The following is a 22,367-nucleotide window of genomic DNA, read 5'->3' as shown; positions in this document are numbered from 1 at the left end:
TATTTCCCAAAACCCGTACCAGCCTGTTTGTCGTCTGCGCACTAATTTATAAGCTCGCTCTGAGGTGTCTTCCTGAACTAAAAAACGCTAAGGCTCAATAGCAGAGGCTGGCGACGAGCAAGAGGTTGCGTTAACTATTAGTTTTAACAAAATGTATGAAGAATGACAACTTAGCAGCAAACCCAAAAACCAGCGTTCACACCACGAATTCGGTATAGGGCACAGGCAATCCACGGCCGCCGTTATTGTTCCATTTGTAATATTTGACCACCTCTTACCGGACCTCCGAAAAGAAAGGAAAACATAGAAAAATCTTTCTGCGAAACAACGTTCGCGTGAAAATTTAATGTAACCCCTTTCTGAATTCAAGGTCCTTACGGCTGCACCATGGAAATGGGCCTACACCTCCCAATGTTGTGAAATGGAAAACTACAAGGGCGGAGTGGACTTGTTTAACCCCAAATAAACCATCGTATGACTATAACTCTAACCTTCTGTAGCGGCAAGTAATGCTTAAGTGGAAATGCCGGGTCTTTGGAAACGTGTGATAGTTAGTTTGTACCAGCGCACGGACTACGCATATTCATATCAGTCAGGTATTACTAACTTTGCCTCCGAGTATTTGCTGGACTGTAAAGAGAGCGTCGCTTGTGATGATGTTTGTCCCTTCTTTAAAGCGCCTGAGGGAGGCGTTGTTGACAATTTACGTCTCCGCCAACTTGCTGCCAAATAAAAGACAAAAAACCCACAGTGCCACCGCTTTTTGTATTATTCATAAAATAGTTTATGTCCAGTCATCAGTTGGTTTGCTAAAGCATTAGTTAACGAGTGATTTTTAGGATATTTTTATTACTCTTGTGAGACGAGCGATTCTATCTTATAGTTGAATAATACACACCAGTACCTCGCTAAATCCCTCATACCTTTATTTACGTAGAACATCATTGTCCCAAGACATTTTAACCATAGAATTCTTATAATGTGCGCTAGAAGTTCAACTGGTGCAGCAGTCTATGCGGCTTCCGGGAGGAAAATTGAATCAGAAAACAACAAGTCTACTTTTGCGGCGCTCCTGTGCATTCCTATGGAAAAACACGCGTACCTTTTGTCCCTTTGCCAGAAAATGACATGGATCACATTCGTCATTTGTGTCGTACTAAATCGTATTTACCTTTATTAACACTGTAAAGGAGTATTTGCTTTAGTTAACGCATTTTTCTTCGTCAGTCAATGGTGTTTAACTTCGCTATATGTCAGACCCAAACCTCTATTCCACAATGGGTGTGTAAAACAAGCTACGATTTTAAGAAAAATAACAATCGAAAGGAATATAGAGTGTGATTAAGGCTCGCCAGTGTTCCGGTGACACTTATATAGTGCCAATATGCCAGTCCTGTTACTATATAAATATTACCCCGTCTTGCATCTTTACGAGTGTTTAAAAACATCCAAAACGTAAATTATAAAGGACATGGGCTGTGAACGGCGTCCTTTCTATTATTTTCTATGCCGGGCAGCTTTTATGAGGCACTTGATCTCAAAGAGTTTGAGTGTGCGGGTGATGTTTTGAACGAAGATCAAGCATCTTAGCAAAAACAAGGAAGAATAAAGCAGTACTTACGTGACCTTAAATTTATTTGGATCTTATATTCACAGGGAGTTACAGATACAGTTTTACTGCATAGTTCCTGCCGTTCCACGGTTTTCCAGGTGTACCTTGTTCGTTTGGCACTTAAATCCCCCATGCTGAGAAGCGCAGGTGTGGTGCTAGCGCTAACAGTGACCGAACGTGCACATAAATATATGCTCAAAGCCGTTTTAGCACCGTTTTTAATGCAATGAATTTAAAAGAAATACGCCGTAATTGACTTATTATTTCGTCTGCCTGACTGAGAAATGTTACAAGCTACCTAGCATGCACAACTTATTCTGGATATTTGCTGCCTGCTTCAATTTGCGACAGTATACTAGAGCAAGTTGAACCCCTAGCGCACATTATCATAACTCAATCGTTTGACATTAACAGGCTCGGAAAGCCTGCTGAAACGCAGCGACTAGAAGTCTCTTTGCATCCAACTTCTGTTTGGCTTCTGTTTATAAAAATAAAAGGGTTGATAGTGTTTTTGTTTATATCTCTCTAGCAATAAAACAATTTTAACAATGGTACCTTCGTATATATCAAGGAAAATGTGCACCTTTTTTTCTAGTCAACACGCGGGATTCTCTACATTTTGCATCACTGGTTTTCATTGAGGTAGTAAAATCAGGTCAGGTGAGCGCATTTTTTGCCTTCATTGCGGCAAGGTGAACAGTATTGTTTGCACCAAGACGTCACTATCATTTACGTTGACGGCGATTTAATTGAACTTTGCAAATCCGCCGGTGATTGCTTTAAGACTGTTATTCGCACGTATTGTCATAAATGTGGAATATCGGTTTTGTACCGCAAAAATTAAATAGGAAATTGAAGCAGGGGTTCAAAAACTGAACCACCAGTTGAGTCTTTGGAGCGATGAAAACGCATTTTTTCTCTGCAGAACAAACAAAATAACAAAACAACTATGAAACTTTGGCCTGCACACCATTCCCCGATATAGACACGTCTCTCATACTGCAAAGTATATTCATTTATGATAACAATATAGTCCTCTCATACATAAATACATTAACTACAATATAATATACCAAAATATTATAAAGACATGAGGTTACGCTTTACTTTGACCCGGAATGTTAACCCACACAATCACTTTAAATTATCAAGCGCCTACATGCTTGCGAATATATTGTCTTTGCGTACATAACGTTGGTGAAAACCTACAGAACAATTATCTGTACAAGCATCCAACGATAGCGCTAGTTGTCACTGCTATGAATTGGTATTTTGCTTCAAAAGGTTTATGAACGCTGATTTGCAATTCAATATTTAATGTAAGAGGAGAGCATTGTCCCCTGGGTATGGAAGTAGAGATGCTGAGCACTTTTTGACGTTTCCGTACACTGAGACCGTATGCAGTAAGACGGCTTCTGGAGAAAGCAAAACTCGGAATTCAAAAAGCGTTTTAAATGATAAGCACACTAAACTTGTGTGTATTAAGTTGTTTTTAAGAACGAGGAGAACAACGTCTTTATATCACAAATAGAGTTCAAGCATATAAAATATAATCTGGAAAACAATTGCGTTATACTCATATGGCTTGGCTCAGGGCTTGCCGGGCGCTTTTACACATGTATCAACAGTATGTATCATACTCTAACATATCATAATTTGTCGTTAATTTCATAAATCTCTGGAACGTTTCACGTAAAAGAATATGTTATACAACTGTTTTATTAGCTTTCTTTCTATAAAACTTAAATATCACTTTCATTACTTTTTTTAACATGACTAGCTTAGCTCAGCTCTTTTTATTCATTTAGATATTTATATTTTTCTGCAATTAGGCTACGCGTGTAAAGAGTGTATGTTTCCTCAGCAATGTACATCGCGCTTTGCTTAAGAAAATATTACACCAAATACTTGAAGAGACGCTTAACATGTAAAAGTTGTCCCAATGGAAAAAGGATTAAATATTTTACTCACCACCTTGAAGGTCTAAATTCAGAATGTTTTGATGGTATATCCTGGGGATGAGCTTGATCGAAATCCAGAGTGTTTTTATGAGAAAACTTGGTGATGTCATTGTTGCATTTATGTAAGAAAAACGTCACACATCATTGGTACCAATAAAGTTGTGTATACCAAATACAAAGTTGCTAAGTTGGGAAAAAAATACACGTCGTGTTGCAAATATGATCTCACAATCCCCAACAAAATTGGTATGCAGGATGTTTACATTCACATTTAGAGTTGGCACGCATTTAGACTTGGACTTCATCAATCCCGCTTGTGTTCTTTGGAAACGTTGCATTTTAACGCACCATTCAACTGCAAGTTAATTTAGTGGTAAGAGACTCAAAGGAATTATGTCTTGAATAATCTTGAAGAATTGGAAATTACAGAAGTTTAAGCTTCCGTACAAAGAAAAAGCTACCAAAATTGCGATCCTGTGTATTTTGTAAATTTCAAGTCATTTAACATAACTCTCAATGTATATTAAACCTTTCTAGTGATACACTTCAGGATTGTTTCAAAATGTTTCTGATGCCATGAGTCATAAATATAAGTCCGCATTCCACCTCATTTTCCGACACATGGGGCTATCCTTTAACACTGAGACGAGGTTTAAACCAAAAACTTCTGTAAGAAACATGGCAAACGCTCTCCATGTAAATAGGCCAGCTTCCAGACTCTTAACGAACCTAGAATAAGTCGTGGTAATTTTTTCTATTAAGTTTTTTTTTTTTCATGTTATTTTGAAAGATTTTTTTTAGGGAAGATTAGCCAAATGATCGTAGTAGTTTCGTTGTGAGATTACACACGGGCTGTACCAGGGGTGACCAAACTGCGGCTCGCGAGCCGCTTGCGGCTCTTCGCGGGTCGAAGGGCCTCTTGTGGCTCTATAGCAGGCGTGCCCCCTTTCCCTCCTATGTCCCCAAGGCAAAAACAGTTCTGGAATTTAAAGCGAGCTCACAGTCTTGGCAGCCTTGTACTACACTCCGTGCATACAGCTGGACTGCTTGTTCGCAAATAGATGTGTCCAGTGACCTTGTTGTTTGTTCTAGAAAGGATTTCGAACAGCATACACATAAAGGGCGTCAGGCGCTGTTTCGCTGTTAGCAAACTATGCATTCGTGTTTGCTTAGCGGTTGAAGAAACCTTCTGATCCCTGGTGTTATTTGTTGTAGTCGACAAATATACTTGTTCATTTTAGAATGGACTGTTCCCTCCATGTCATTTCTTGTTAAAAGTAGACCCCACGCCTTTTTTCCTGCGGCTCTCTGAACTTTTCTACGTTTGTCTGCAGCTCTAAACCCATGCCACTATGGCCACCATTGGTTATACAAAAGGAAATCAATGGGAACTTGCCAACCAAAGCTTGGATTAGCACATGCTTCTGAATGGTCACTTGCACACCTTCAGCGAACCTTTAAGTCAAAAATGATTCTGGGAAATACTACTTATGGGAAAGCTTTCGGAGCATACTGATAAACCTCAGGGTAGGCGTCGTATTGTCCGAAACTCACCGATTTGAATCGATAACCTTTAACTGCGCCACAAGAAATTGGGTACGACTCAAAGCTCCAGTATGACATCTACCAGAACTGTTCGATGCGAAAAATCTTCCATTTTTAAATACGATCACAGAAGAAATTCCTATATTATTTTTTTCCAAAACTACCCTCATCTTGGTAACTTTTTTTTTTTAATTTTGCAGTATACATTAAAATGAAAATTTTACCGAAGCTATATTTTTTATATCGTTGAAGAGCTGGATTTTCCTCCAGGTATGGCATGCTTGCACTGGAATAATGGTGACTCAGTAAAGATGTTAAAGCAAAAAAAGCAGAAGGCATCTTCCTGTATGTAAGTAACATAGGGCAACCAAAATTATATATATCTTCACGTTTTCTGAGTTGACGTGTAAACGCCACTCTTGTTTATAGAGGGGCTTAAAACATGATTATTTAACCGACATATGTAGGACATCCGCTTGTCGGGATGGCCTCCTGAAAATCCTTTTATATTTTTGGTATTTATGCGACATAATAGGGGACGTTTTCGAGAGATTAATTGCTTTCCGGCACTGATGACTAGTCGTTTTTTTTTTCTGATCGCAGGTGTGCGTCACTTGCATGAAACGTATGTATTACTTCTCATTAAATGTTCTTGCTTCTTTGCAAGAGCTGATGAAAATTGAAACTCGGCATAGGAAAAAAAACTGACGGTTTAAGATTTTTATTATTTTTCTTTTAGGCGCCATACTTATATCTTAATTTCTCTGAGCATTTTTTTAGTTTAAATAAAATGAATTCTAGATCGGAAAACTAATTTTATTAACTTTTACATATGTGCCGAGCAAAAGGGTTAAACTATAAGATGAGCCTATGGTTAAATGCAGCGTTTGAGGTTACGTTTTAGAAGGATAATCATTCGGGGCAAACGGGATCACGCCTGTACCCCAATTGACCACCTTTCGTATTGAAACATATTTTTAATTAACGTTTTGCCAGAAGAAAGAGATACAGCACTCGGATAGTTTCTCTTATGTATTTATAGTAAATATGATAGCATTTATTTGAACTAACAAAAAATAAGCTATGAGATTTAGTTTACTTCACCATCTATGAGTTAGTATTTTCGTTTTCAGATGCAAGGAAGTACTGGTGGATAATGATGCAAGTCCCGCATATTGCAGGCTCGAAAGAAAACGGCTCAAGGAAAGGGTGGAGAACCTGCATTTAATGACAACACAAACCAGGGCAAATCTGTCGACGACGGTGCAGAGTGTCTGTTGAAGACTCATTCCATTTTTTGAGCATACATCTGAAGTTGATAAACATTCCACCATTTGTAGAAATTATCTGTGATGACGGGCAGAATATCCCAATAAAGGTAACAGTTGCTACAAATATTACGTCCGGAATAGGTCTCGAAAATGTACTATGTCTTCAAACTCTGCCTGGATTAAAACTTTGACACCGGGGAAATTTGACAAGCGGATGTACATCCTGATTTTGGAGACAGTGGTAATATGGTTCTCAGGTTTCCCTCACTTATTCTTCTCGAACATAACTGCAAACTATCCTGCGATAACCGGTTCCCCCTATTTATTTGTTGAACTTGCGAAATGACAGATGGGGTAACCGAAATCGTTACGTCAGAGTCGCTTGGCTGGGTCTGCCATGAATAGCGACGTACCCCTTAAACTTTAACCGCGCATTCACACTGGAAGCGGATCCGCGTTCGCAAAGCGGTTGCGAACGCGGTTGTATGAAGATCCAGTACAATTGCCCGCGCACTCGATGACATCAAGGGCGCGTGAAATTGTACTGGATCTTTATACGAACGCGTTCGCAACCGCTTTGCGAACGCGGATCCGCTTTCAGTGTGAGTCAGGGGTAAGAGCATTCATCAAAATAAAGAGAGCTGTGAGTGTGAACGTTTACTCAGAAGTCGTCAAAAGACATGATAATTGCTCATTCTAATACCTCCGAAATTACATTTCTTCTAGACCCCTTGATACACACCGCAGTAGGGGCAGGGAGAAGGCATTACGTAGATGTGCCGGCCCCTCACTCTGTTGTGGTTAAGAAAAAAATTCAAGGGTAGAGTGGGCTTGGCAAATTACACATCAAGCAACGTAGGAGTAAATTTAAACTTCTGCAGCATAAAATGTTGTTTAATGGAGAATGCCGACTCTTTGGAGATCTGTGATTGTTGGATTATGCAAGCGCATGGTTCAAACATATTCAGTCAGGTGAGTATAAAATTTTATATCAATCATGTGTCTAACTTTGCCCCCCAATGTCATTGGACTCTAAAATGAGTACCGTTTGTGATGTTTTATTGTTTTATGGATATTTTCTTTGAGAGTCGGAAGAAGGATTTGTTGTCAGTTTAAGTCAACACCAACTTGCGGTGAAATAAGAGGACAATAAAGAACGCCATACCTCCGCTTCTTGTAACGTTTATAAAAAAAATGCAACACAGTTTTGGTGAATCACTCGTTCAGCTATCTTTATAGTAGCCTAGTCTCGATCGTGGATCGGGAGCCCACTGGTGGTACCACCGGCGGCCAATGCTTGACACCAGGCAATACACGCATGTCAACGGAAGAAACACACAAACTTACACGGGACGCTGAAGGTCCGCCTTTAAGAGTGGAACGCGATAGCTAAATATACAACCCCGCCCGTTGCCAAGCCGTCCAAGCATGTCTGCAAGTCGTTCGAGCGTGTCTGCGTGGCCTAGTAATACAGAAAAAAAATATCTGCGTCGCCTAGCGGCCTAGCGGGTAGCGTGTCTGGCTCGTAACTGAAGAGTCGTGTGCTCGATCCCGCTCCGCTTAAGGTTCTTCGAACTTTGTCTTAAGGCAGATGAAATACTCATGAACCAATCAAAATTTTCCCGTCCCACCGACGCCGACATCGACGCTGACGCCAGCTTTTCTGCACAAAGCTCCCTAAAGCTATCGCTTTAATATATTATGATCAGTCCTCCAGGTGAATAGCTGAACGACTGGTTAGCAAGTTATTTTGTGATATCTTTATTACTTCTCTTCGAAGACCGATCTCCTCGTGTCGCTTAACAACAGATCATCAGTAGCTCTCTAAATCCTCAACTTCGATGTTTCCGTAGACCTTCATCGTCCCTGAAATATGTGACATCAACAGGCTCATAAAGAATGCTAAAACGGAGCGACCGGGAACTATCTTGTGTTTCTAAATGGAAGAATCTATAGTGGTATGTATATCTCTGTAGTAATAACTGGGGGCGGGCGAATATTCGAAATTTCGAATACGAATCGCTTATACATTTACTATTCGTATTCGATTCGTAAACTAAGTCTTTGGTAGTTTTTGAATATTCGTCGTAACACGAATATTCGAAATTAATTGAATATTCGAGAACATATTCAGAAGCGTAAGTTTTGATTACGGCTTCGGTTTCGGTATGTAATGCCCATTGACAGCGTCATAGCTGCATGGTGGCTTCAACCTAAACTGGTGGCGTTGGTGTTAGTCAGGGAGGTTAGAAGTACTAGAAAGGGGCACGTTGCAATATTTATGAAGCCTAGTCATAAAAAGTTTAAACGATATTGTGCCCAGCGTGACCGCAGATCTCTCTGGCTCCGTGCGTGTGACATATCACGTGCGAGATGGATGTTTGATTGTAGGAGGATTCCTTGCAGGCTTGCGCCCGATACGTCCACTAGGTTTTATCAGATCGAAGGCTAGACGAAGGCTAGCCACGGTCACGTGATGTGGTCATGTTGGGCTGATAAGTCAGGAGAGTAAGGAGGAAAATGATAAAGAGGCGAGGCGTCAAGGGAGCATGGCTTGTGGAGGCTACGCGGCTGACGTCATGCCGTCTTCTGCCCTACTATTTCCCATGGTGTCAGTAGCGGTAATCTGCGAGTTTCTGATCCCTTGTGAATCCTGACTTTTTAAACTGCTCACTTTCGCGTTCGCACACCCATGTTATGGCGGATGGAGGTGTTTGCAGGGAACCGTCTGCGAAGCGGAGAAACGAACGGGAAACGGCACCAAAACGTAGAGAGAGGAGAGCTATTTTCAAATATTTTGCGAGAATGACGGCATCGATGGCGCAATGTACAGCATGCGAGTCAACGCTTAAAATGCCCACAGGTAACACAACGCCGCTTGTCAGCCATCTGAAAGTACGTCCTACGTTGTTGAAAGTGTATCGTGGGATTATTGCTGATACGCCAGGAAAAGATCAACCGACGCTGACGTACTTCGTGCGCCCCACGGAGCCTGCAGAAAAGAGGGCGCGAGCGCTAAATAACAATGTGGCCGCCATTGTGGCGCTTGATTTACAGCCCTACAGCATTGTGGAAGACCGTGGCTTCACAAAACTCCTGACACAAGCCCTTCCCGAACAATCGCCTTCAATCTCATTCTACGCCCTCACGCGTGCTTGTGCCACGGATGTATGACGGCACCCGAAAGAAGGTGAAAGCAGAGCTCAACAGTGCCTTCACAAGCGACATGTGGACATCGCATGCTAACGAAAGTTACGTGAGCGTCACCAGCCATCTTCTCACTGGAAAATTCATGATGAAGTGGTTAAAATTAAACACTCGGCACATGGCTGCAGTGCTGTGAACATCCCAACTATGCTGGACAAAATGTGCCATGACTGTGAGATATCCGATCAATGTACGAAGTTCATCGTAACGTATAACAGGCGCAACATATGTGCTGCGGTAAGGAGACTTCCGTGGACTGAAAGAGCGTGCTTCACGCATACGCTCCAACTGGGGATTAATGACGCGAGATCCCTTTCGCCGGCCATTGATCGCCTTTGGAAGAAAGTGAGGCATATTGTGGGGAATTACAAGCACAGTTCATCAGCTCAGAAAAGGCTTGAGCAGTCTCAAAAGAACATTGGAAAGGACGCACTACGTCTGGTACAAGACTTGGAGACGAGATGGAATAGCCACTATCGAATGATGTCTCGCGTTTTTGAACTCAAGGAAGCAGTCACAGCGGAGCTTGCTAACTCAGACTGTGACATCGGTGGGTTTGGTTCATCAGAGTGGAAGAATTTTTCTGAATACGTACAAGCATTGAAGCCATTGCTTGATGCCACTGTTATTGCCAATGCTGAGAAGTATTTGTCTTTGTCCTCCCAAGTTCCTGTGATTTTTGGTGTGCTCCACTGTCTAGGTAACTCCTCTGGGCATGCGTTTCCCGCAGAACTGATAAGATGCATCAAGGGAAGGTTCACTCTGTATAAAGAGGACAAGGAAGCATGCCTTGCTATGTTTTTGGACCCATGCTTCAGGTGCACTATTTTTAAAGCTGAAAAGGAAAATTTTTACGGCTAAAAGCTCTGGTGCTGCAAGAGCTAGCCTCATGTGATGTTAGAGAAGAAACTCAGCCGGAAGCTGCAACACAGTCAAAAGAGCAAGAATCAACGCCGTCAGCAATGTTTGGCAAGAATTTGACCACTTAGCCAAAAGTACAATTGAAAGCAAAGTGGTCTCAGCTTCACAATGGGAAGTTGTAGGGTATGTAGAGGAGGCACTGCTAAAGAGAGAGAGTGATCCGTGTGAGTGGTTGCGAACTGTCGGGTGCTTAAGGTATCCGAGTCTGGCGAAGCTTTGCATTAAATACTTGGCAATACCTGCTACTTCAGTGCCAAGTGAGAATTTTTTTTTTGTGGCAGGAGGTGTAGTTTTTGCTCGAAGGGAGCGCCTCCTACCTGACCATGTGCAGCAGTTGTTTTTTCTACATGACAACTTGTGATCTTCCCTACAACTAGAATGTTCGTTTTTTATGTTTTTATTCTCGTTAACACCAGTGCCTCACTGGTGTTAACGAGAATAAAAACGCGAAAACGAGAATTCTGGTACTAGGGAAGATTACAAGTTTCATGCAGAAAATCAACTGTAGTTCTGCAGTTCAAAAAAAAAAAAAGAAAAGAAAAATTAAGTGTAGTTCCAACATGTGAAAATCAAAATTCTGTAAATAATTGCAACTGTCTTTCACTATTTGATATTCGACTCAATATTCGAAGCTAACTATTCGTATTCGATTCGTATTCGAAAATATTAATGTTCCCTCATCCCTAGTAGTAACATATTAACTTAATGATGGTGCCCGCGGATATACTGAGAACGATGTGCATCTTTCTTAGTCAACATTATGAATTCACTGCATTTCACAGCACTGGTATATATTGAAAAAACCCAATTGGCACACCAATTTAGTTTCAGCATACAATCCAGTTCAAAACATACAATTCAGACATATATATATATATGCCTCACGTCAAAACCATTCCATGCTTTAAAAGAAGCACCGATAGAGTTATACGTAGTCGAGCAGTCATTATACGAGTTCCGCCAATAAGATCTACATTTTGCCACACTTTCCTTTTTTTTCCTGAGCATCCCAAAAAATTCCACCTTAGTAATTCATGTATATATATTTTTTATTAGGTTGTTCTGTCTGAAAGCAATCAGTACGCTACTAAAGCGCTAAATACAAAAGGGTCTGCAAGGTCGCATAACCTAGAAATATTGCAACAAAAGCGCAGAAATCACAGCCTTTAAAAAATTAATTATTTTTTAAGGGAATCTGAAGCGGCATTGTGTGAGAGTGAAAACTATTAAATGCTCATTTTTTGGCCTCGAGGATCATGACTATCAAGAATGTTTTTCAATTTGGTGCACGACGACAGCATAAAATAATTTTCGAAGTACCACGAAGACCTTCCTTCCCGGAGCGTTGGCATAAAAGGGGTTTTCTATGCACGCTATGCACGCGCAGTCTTGCTCTGTTCATAAAGGTCAGAAAAAGAGTCACTACTGATGTCATAGCGAGCGAATATACCTGGCAAGCTTGCAATTGCACGCAGTGCCCACACGAGTAACACGGGCTTGGCGGCTGAAAGAGAATTTAAAGATTTAACGACATGGTCAGAGGTTTTTCGTGTTTTTTCTTGTTTAGTTAAATTTTCGGGTAAAATAAACGTTATATTTAGACTCACGAGATAAAAAATACGTCCTTTTAACAAAACCCTCATGTCGCAGAAGTTTGGCCGTCTGTTGATGCATTTTCCCGCCGAATTTAGTGGGTAAATTCACGTCACTTGACCTTAGGTATATTAAAATACCACGAAACACACAGGAAACCAAAAAAAGAAAAACATAATATTTCCAAGGGCCGCCACAAATGTTACTCGGGAAAATGTTGCGTTTCCTTGATTTTTCTGGTTCTGACCCTGTCATCTTTTGTGTTTCTTTTAAATAATTATCAAAATGCAATACAATTTTATCGCAGAGGACCCGGGTTTTACTATAAGGTAATTTTAAGAAATTGCTTAATTTGATATTCCTGTTTTTGCATAAATGTTCAAGAAGTGCACGTTCGGTGCTCTATTTACAATTGACTGCAACCATTTCAAAGTCATACTTAATCATTAATCGCAATCATTAGTTTTTTTATTTAACATTAACACAACACGCCCTTATCTGAGTCATAAAATCCTCGACTAGTGTTTCGACACTTTTCTTCGTTAAAAAAATTAAACGTTTTTATTCAAATTTTTCTGCCGCCGTACATAATAATCTTGTGCAGTATGTGCACTTGTATAAGCTTACACATCATTATTAACGTCAACCTTGCTTGCGCTCATGCTAATTTTCAAACTGTGTAGCTTCAGGAAATTTCGAATAGACCCGGGAGGTATCATGAATATATTAATAAATGCATAACCCACATATTTGTTTCAAACATCTTTGGTAAGGTCCATGCGTCTGCGTAGAACGCAAGCATATTTCATTACGGTTTATTACAATTTACACTTAAGATATAGTTAATTTCGTCTTTCAAACAGTAGGAAAAAAGAAATAAAAACGGGCCGTATAAAACAATGTGCCACCTCAAATAATGTTGCTGTTTTTTTAAAGGTTGAAATTTAGCTCGTCAATACACAAGTATAGAACCGCGTAGGTCCTATATTTCAAAATCGTTCACTTACAAAAAATGTGTGCTATAGCTTCAAGCGTCCTCAGTGACAAGAAAGGAGTGGTACAGCTTGAAATTTTCTCAGCGACCAGAAAGTGGGCTAGAATGTTATGATACTTACACTGATTGAAAAGGATCCTAAATATTTTATTATGCAACATAATTTACTCCTAAATTTAAAATAATTTGCATCCAGCCGTACATATAATCCGACGTTCGGGAAGAGAACAGAAATGTATATGCTAATAATCAAGCATGCCGGGTGAAATGGTGTGAAACACCCCAGAATCTGAATGTTAACATTTGCAAATTTTACGCATGTAAAACCACCCGAGCCACCATTAAATATCCTGATAAATGGTTTTCGGGTCTTTAACTTCTGGTGTCGGCACCGTAACATTTAAACGCCTTTAAAGTAAAGTAAGCTCATATTGAAAAAGGAAATCGATTCATTGAAATGTTGCCGATTCTCGTTCCAACCTTGTAGAGAATTTGATGTCTGTAGCTCGGTCTCAACACAGATCTTTCAGCGGTAAACCAAACACATTTGATTTGTAATGTCAAGTACATTGGAACCTACCTCTAGAAAAGTAACCAGGCTTTTTGGTCTACCAGCCAAAGCCCCTTGACGTTCACTTGTACACCTAGAAGTCATCATCACAAAACTAAGAAAACAAAATGCTACACCTCATTGCTGTGCAGACGACTCGCCTGCCTGCACACACGAGGGAACTCTTCAGCAAATATATCACCGCCTACATCCGATTTGTTCGACTAAGAGAGGGATTTTTCCACCAACTAAAATCATCGCGTGAATGTTTATAACGCCTGTTGGTTCGGATAAAAATCGCAATCATGCTTCCGGTGCTCTTCGTCATGATCATTGTCCTACAAGGGATCTACAGTGACGGCTTCACTGCACACTGTACGATAGGGTTCTCTCTTGAAGCCTAAACTGTTCATGGCTGTCTCGGCGAAAAAGTGCCTGCACAAAGAGTTGCCCTCTGCCCGTTCGATTAAACTTTTTTTGTAATTGAATATCTGAAAAAGGGATATCCCATTTTAATTTTCAAAAAGAACAATTATAGACATAAAAAGGAGTGCGACTTTTAATTATTTAAGATTTTGAGTAACTCTTTTCTAAATCCTTTGCTTCCTAATGTGCGATTTTTGAAATGTGTTGAATCATTTTCCCGATTTCTATTGGCTTCGTGCCCATGTACACCCGCCGGCAATATGAAGGTGAATGCCGGACCGTTGACCGCTCCATGCTATCAGCGCCATGACGCGGCTGCCGTGGCAGCCACGTCATGGCGCTGATAGCACGGAGCGGTCGACGGTCCGGCGCTCACCTTCATATTGCCGGCGGGCGTATATCTTATTAATTAAGATAACCATGAGCCTCCCTTATCTTATTTGTTGTTGAATGTTTTCGGCAGAAAATGTATGGTTTTGTATAAAATTCTTGATAGACATCAATTTCCTGCGATTGCATATGCAGCTTGTATTTCAAGACATTTCTGAACCTCTATATTAAGTTTATGGTGCGATAATATGTGAGTGTTTAGGCATATTGAATTTCTGGATGATGTGTTCAGTTTAAATTAATAGTGTAGAGTGGAATAAAAAAACTCGCAGGGGTGCAGGCGAGCTGGAGAATATTAAACATGTTAATGGTTTTGATGTTTCCTCTCTACTCCAGTCTCAGGTTAATTCGACATGGTTAAAATAGAATGTTTTCTTTTAAGAAAAAAGAGCTCCCTTCCGTCCAAAGAGCTAATATGAACACTCTATTTATTTGCCCAATGTCAGGAGGTAAGCTGAATATATGTGTTTCTCGTCCAACCCACGTTCCCTCGAGTCAAACAAGTTTGGCTCAAACTGAGCGAAAGGTACACTGCTCTGATTCATGTCGTGTTATCCTCATAGCAATATAGTCGCACATCCATAAAATGCGGGCGCAAAGAGGTAAGGTCGTTTCACCCGCTGCATCTCACATAAGCAAAAATAGGAAGCAAAAAGTATAAGTGTGTTATTATAGTTAGCCCTTTATTAGTTCGTTACGTTACTTACTTATTAGTTTCTTTCGTTACTTATTAGTTCGTGCACCACTGTCGTTTTGTTCAAGTAGCTGCATTTCATTTCCAAATTTTTCATTGTGTGTATGTTTGTTGCAACAATTTTATTTTATATCACCCATTATCTATAAGAGATAGTTTTCGCCTGAAAGTTTTTTTTTTTCAAAACTTAATTTGATTTTGAGGTCCCTCATTGTATTTACACAGGATTTTATTTTTATAATTCCAGTGCAGCACAGCGTGCATTGCTAACTTAGTATACATTTTATTTTTCAGTACTAGACATAAACAAGTCTGCCTGTTCTTTTTCCTTACTTTTTTATTTCATTTCATTTAATATATCTCTTATAGCGCCCGGCAGACGCTTTACATGAGGGGGGGGGGGCAAAAACAACAACGCAGATACAAGTCAACAACATTTAGGAATCTTTTCCTCCAGTTAGGAGTCTATTCCTCCGTTACGAAATATAGTCGTTTATATAAATATAGGATCAACTTTGCGCCTTATCATTTCTGAGCGTTCGGCCCAGAATTAACACCGAATATTGGAGTGTTATGTCGACGTTTGGGATAATTTATATATCTATATCCAAGTGAGTTCCAAGTGATAGGAATGAAACCAACATCTTGCAAATTTAGAACATATTTTGTCCCCTACATACCAGCGCAACGTCACACCTCCGTAACGTTAACCCAGAGGAATATTCATGATATCTTTATTACAGTTATAAAAGTCGTAATATTACACGGAATATTATATGAATAGTTTTATATTTGAACATCATTTTTGCGTTTTTAATACATTTTACAGAAATTTAGTCGTGTACAGCGTGTTTCTTTAGACCTAGTGAATGTAAAACATGGTTTCTAAACTGTAGGCTTCTCAGTTCCAATCATTTCTTTTTAGAATTTTTATACATGGGATAAAATTTTCTCTTTTACATTGTCATAGCTGGTTAGTTTCTGAAGCACCGCATTGCTGCTCTACTATTTGGCTTTTTTCTTCGCCTTAGGAAATGCCTTCACGCAAGCTGCTTTATTAGCGCGGTAGAAAACATGCTACCATGACAATGCATCGCAAAAAAATTAACATAACGTAGAATCGATATTCTTTATTTTGACATTATACACTCCTTCAAAAATACACCTAAATTGTTATTGTTTAAGCGTATCCTTAACTTGGCATAGTGGAAAGTATTTTAGAGTGCTTAATGACTACGTGAATTATTGGCGGAGCAGTTTCGAAGTATTCTAAAGTTATGCCAAAACGTTTATATACTCTTGCCCCCCAAAAAATTCAATCTCCAGTCCTTCTGTCTATTTATAAACAGCATTTAGTTGAGTTTCACGTCCGATATTTTTTCCTCGATCTGGCGAGATCCAAATCTTCGTAATTACACCATCACCCGGCAACACCCTTTCATGTCTGAGTAGTGCTTCAAACATTTGCCGTTGCTTTGCTATGTCCAACAAAATTTTCACCAATGCGAGATAATATCTTTTATTAAAGCTACTATGATGCCGTTCACTGTGCTTTGTGTCCGTAAAAAGACAGCGGCACTTGACTTTTTCTGATTATTTTCTTTTAAGAACGTCCCTTTTTCCAACCAATTGATAGGGTTGCATCAGTTAGAATGTGACCGTGGTATACCTTGAATTATTATAAAATATTGCCTGCTACTGGGTGAAAAACTTCAGTTTGTAAGATATGCAGCACGCGGAGAGCCTTTAAAGCGTCACAAAAGACTGCATACTGTTTATTATACACATTTTCATAGATTTGAAGGTAAACGTACGGCAGCCTTCTGCCTGGTTAGGAATAGTCATGAAGCGAAAAATAGGGACTCTAACCAAAAATGTATTAAAGATTTAGCCGACGTTTCGGGAACAGTTTGGTACCTTGTTCCTGAGTGAGTGGCGAAAAGAAAAGAACACGCGTCGCCTAAATGCACGTACGGATGTAGGGGGCTTTGTTCACGTCACGCAGCCCCGAGACGTAGCTGCTGGGCAGGGAGCCCGAAGAACGATTCACGTTCCCCTTTGTGTGCTGGATAAACCAACACTCAACGACGAGCTGCTTTCGCCAATAGGTGACCGGCGTTTGAGCCGGAAGTTTCGTCATCTAGAGTGAGGCATCACGTGACTTCACGCTTTCGGTTCGTCCGGTGCCGGTCGCGGTTCGTCCAGCTGCATCGAGAGCCCTTCTAGGCGTGGTAGCCGTGCTGTGCTCGCCATAGAGTAATATACACAAGGTAAAGAGCGGACACTGCCATAGGCCCCAGCGGCCCAGATAGACCAGTGACAGGTAGCGCTCCTAGCGGGTGGTATGAAGTATAATCTGATTCCGTTTCCGGTCAAGTTAGTTTCGGTTTTGGTTTGGGCGTTTCTGCTCCCGTTTCTCCGCTACCCCTTCTCCCTCCCTTTCCTCCCCGCCTCGCTCGGCTCTCGGGAGCTCCTTGACTCCCAAAGCCGCTGTTTTTTTTGTTTTTTTTAAATACTGACGCACTTTTGCTTTATTATTTACGATAGAGTCCGTGCAAAATGTGTCAAACAATATTTCAACTTACTTCACAAAGCAGAAGTATGTATATTTCTTGTTCTTTTTCTATTGTACAGCATTGAAGTTACACAATCACCGCATTGACTCCTGGCTGGTGGAGCATTTTGGGGTCAACAACAGTAAGTGGTTCGAACACATTTTATTGGATCACATTCATGTATACATGATTTACTTCAGAAGCTCTGTATGTTTTATACCAAAGAGATCGATACTCACAAAAATAAATGAATATGAAGGACTTCGGCATATCGTACGCTTCGTAATACATTTTTAGCGGAACCAAGTTAACAAAACCTTTCCACGGAGAACATGCTGTATGATACATTCACTTTCACGCCAACTCGGGCACGGGAAGTAAGGGCAAAAATAAATAAGACATCGCTATCATTACCAGTCATAAGAGTATATAAACAGTGCGAAGCACACGCCGGATAGTAGAAATTCCCAATTTCCGGCAAATATAAAAAAACACCAATTTGCATAGCCTCAAACTCACTGCGGTTGAGCCATTACCAAACAATGAGAACTCTATTCGAAATCTGACAAGATTCAACGTCCCTAAACATTGCCCGAAATCGTTCAGAAAAGAAATATGGCTTCAGAAAAAAGCGGCTAAAAAACTATGGACAGTGGATACAAAACTGGATACATTTTCTTTCAAATATTTTTAGCCTCTACTCTATACACTATTTTCTATTGAAATTTTGTAGAAGGTGGACAAATATTTTTGTTAGGGAGCCTTGATACACATTCGCTGGAAAAAGGGGAATCAAATATTGTCACGGGTGGTGACCAAAAGAAACAATAAATACACAGAAAGAAATAGACGTTTAATGTGGCGAACTTGTGCCAAAAATAAAAGGAAATAGAAAAATAACAACAGAGCGTCGCGGGCGTCGAAGGCGGCGAAGCAGCAAGGTCGAACGCTGAGGCGAAAACTGACTCGACAAGGTCGCGGGCGGCCTCTTATCTAGAGTACGTCGCTATCTCGAAGATTCTGCGAAAGCGGCTCGAGCGTCGTGTGATCGGGGCGAGAATGAACACGCACTTTCTAGAAAACAAAAGCAGGAATAAATGTTAGAAGTTACGTGCGGTACATGAATAAACGAGAACTTTCTAGAGGTCCCTGACCGAGCGTTGCTTTCTCAGCCCTGGGCGCGGCAATATTTGGAGAGCAAGCTGCACCGCCCACTTAATAAGCACTTTTTGTTTTTGGTTTGTCAACCGCCTCTGTTAATACACTATTAACAGTTAAACCTGTCTCGTTCTTACTAGCCGCTGAAGAGTGCAACCGAACTTTGTCCAAATTCCGGTTAAGAAATCAAACATGTCAACACAAGCGTATATTTCGAAACAATTTTATAAACCCTTTGTAATACTCCTCTGGGCAAAGGCTAAAACCACCCAGACCTCAAAGTGTGCTATACAAGGCGGCACACACTCCTCAAACATGTGTCACACTCTCTCTTATGGGAAGAAAGTGATTTTCTAGTTGCTGAATGAAATGAAAGGCAGCCTGTGATGGTACTACTAAGTTCCCGAAGAATTTTCCAGGCACGTGGTATGCTTTAGGAACAAGACAGTACTGGTGAGGCCTGGTCAAGTTATTATACTCATCCGATAGCAGCTGAGAACAGCCACAGCTGTAAGTTGTCTGTTCAAGCATAAGCTTGATCAAATAGCCCCAAACGTAATAAAAACGTGGACGAGTCATCAATTATGTTAGACCTGATGTCTGACGCCAGCTCAGAAATACCCTCTAGTGGCGGGAAGTTATCAATTGGAAGAAATTCCACGATGTCTGAAATTAAACTTTCATGGTACGAAGATATTTGCAACTCCTTTAGGAGGTCAGCCTTGTCATCCTCTACGTCTTCATTGTTTGACAGTTTGAACAGTTTCTTTATCCAGAGGTGTTTTAGTCCTGAGGCGAACTGATGCACATTTGGGTTTGTGTTGCAGCCCAGCATTTGTCGTATATAGCTCCAAAAACTTTCTCAAGTGTGTCTTGCTGCAGGCGTCGTGTAAGTAAGAACTTAAAGTCATGGCTGCTTGAAAGCTCATCCCAGAGCATGAGGACACTTTTCATTGTAACTTGCCACCCAATGATGGCTTATGGCTGCCTCCTACTTTGGAACTGCCATGCTGAAATCCATCCGAGTTACTGGTGGAGAAAATCAAGTATTTCAGATTCCCCCTTCAGAATGGCATGACGCAACTTCTTCCCTGTCTTCTTGAATTTTTTTCTCGAGCTATCGATTATCACGAGCTCAAATCCAGTGTCCACGCCATGCTCGGGTCCAATCTATGAGCCGTATTCAAATATCGTCACTGGGCGGTACTGCTACCGTCCAGCTATGTCATCAGGTTTTTCGAAGGAGAGATTGAATAAAAACACTGGGTTTTGTCCTCGAAATTACAGCGCAACAGAGGAGTTTCTTGGTCCGTGGCGTTGCGTGCAAGTATCATTGAGTCCCACTAGAGCAAGTAAGCTCGTGTAAAGTGAAAAACATTCCAATTGAATATCGTTGCACCGCCCCTTTAAGCTCCCGAATGAGAGAAATGAGGAGACTGCGTTAAACAGAAGACGTTGTTGGAGTGTGCGCAACAGTGTATGCAAGGGGCTAAACGCACCTCCTGGAAATTTCAGACAGCATAACAACCAAGGCTCTATCTGCAATGTTAGAGGTTCGTTCAACACCGTCATCTGTAAACCAATGGACAATGTCGCGTGCAGGGTCGTAAGTTAAATTCTTTGTTTAAAACAATCTCATCTAAAATCAACATGCACACACGTTCAAGTGCAGCCAGACAGCCCGGCAGAAACAACAGCGCGAGAAGCTCGAACCGATCGGCTCCACGAATCCACGCCGAGCATGCGAGCACGCGGGCGGTCATGCGTCACCTTGATTGATGCAAAGTCGACCGAACATGATGCAGGAGAAAGCACAAATGGACGGCACGCACGGCACAGACGAACGAAGCAGAGACGAGCAGAGGCATTGCAGAATGATGCAGAAGCGACGGCGTGCAGGCAGGCAGGCCATGGCAGGCGCCATTCATCACGTGGTTATTGTGACGTATTTGATTTAAACTATTTAGTCGTTTTAAGTACTTTAAACAATTTTAAAGCATTGCCATTTAAAAAATAAATACTTTTCACAGAAAGAGTTTTAATTAATTTTAACCAAATTGCAGAAAAGCGCCACGTAGCGGAGGGTATTAAACGCACTATCTGGGCCGCGAATCGGCTCCTGTGTCCTCTCTTTACGTTTACTATATTACTCTATGTGCTCGCGGTGAAAATGGTTTACAGCTGCGCGGTACGTTGTTCTCACGCAAGCCATAGAGGGCATAAGATGTTTCAGTTCCCGTGAAGCAAACCACTGAAGCAACGATGGGCCGTCGCTGTTAAGCGAGTGATGGAGCGATGTGGCCTCTGACAGACAAACGTCGGTGACCGTTTATGTGTGGCCAATATTGTTACAGGCCAGTACAACGTGTTCTCTCTTTCAGGTAGGGGCCGTAGGAAATAACGATCTCTAACACTCTTTTCGCCCCTACCAAAAAGGTCTCGATTAATCCGCGAGTCGGTGAGCACTGCTTGTCGTACAAGGCATCCGCGAGAACGCGGGATGCGATCTTGCAGGCAATCAGTTCGTGGCATGACGTTTCGTCGACATACAGTGGCATCGCCAGGCCGTTTAATTCTTACATCGACAGCTCGGATTAACTTTTTCTGTAATGAGCCGCTGCAGACTGTTCCCGTGAAGCGGCGTGAATGGGTGGCTTACTATAATATAAATTAAAAAAAAAAGGACAGGTCAGCTTGCTGTAATATAAATAAGCAAAAGCAAATGGGCAGCACCTTCATACTGACTGATTATAAAGCGGTAGTACAACCATGCGTACCTCATATCAAAATCGGTGCTCGTTCATGCATACTTTCTTACTCGACATCATTAAACAACGTGAGGGGGGGGGGGGGAGCGTTATGGCACTTTGCAGGGGACAACTTAGTTGAGGTACCAAAAATTCGTGAGTTTTAAAAAGCAAATATGTTGGACTAAAACTTGTGTTTGGGCGAGGTGGTTCATACTATTATAAAAGGCGCCGCAATCCACAGAGTTTTTGTGGCAAAGGGCGCAACTAAGGTTACCGCGAAGCGAGAGAAAAGCCGGGGGTTCAACAGACAACGTCTTCCTTTTGGGAGGTGTTACTCTTCCAACGGAAGTCAAGGAAGTTCTACAAAAAGGCCCAAAGTTCAGCTTCGAGCCATCTACGACGCGACCAGAACTGCTCGCCATGGTTCGACGAGTGGCCGATCGTGCCGGTGAACAGCACAGAGAGCGTGCGATTGGCGATGGTGTGGACTTCCTCAAAGACACTGTGAGTCACCTTCCTAGGACGAAGCCTCATTTTGAGAGAGTTGTGGGTTTTTTATAACAAAATGATCTATCCCTTGTCCATGCTGATAAGGAGGGAGGTTTCGTGGTTGTGCCGAAAGTTTTTTTTTTTCAAGAGAGGGCGGTGACAGCGATAGCTAAGAATTTCAGGGAAATCAAGTTCCATCCGAAGTCGCAAAAAACTCAGGCTCATAAGATGCTAAAAGGTTTGAATTTGGT

The sequence above is a fragment of the Ixodes scapularis genome, unplaced genomic scaffold (genome assembly GCF_016920785.2).
Source record: "Ixodes scapularis isolate PalLabHiFi unplaced genomic scaffold, ASM1692078v2 PGA_scaffold2__306_contigs__length_199485367, whole genome shotgun sequence".
Classification (NCBI taxonomy): Eukaryota; Metazoa; Arthropoda; class Arachnida; order Ixodida; family Ixodidae; genus Ixodes; species Ixodes scapularis.
Note: the sequence above shows the minus strand (reverse complement) of the source record.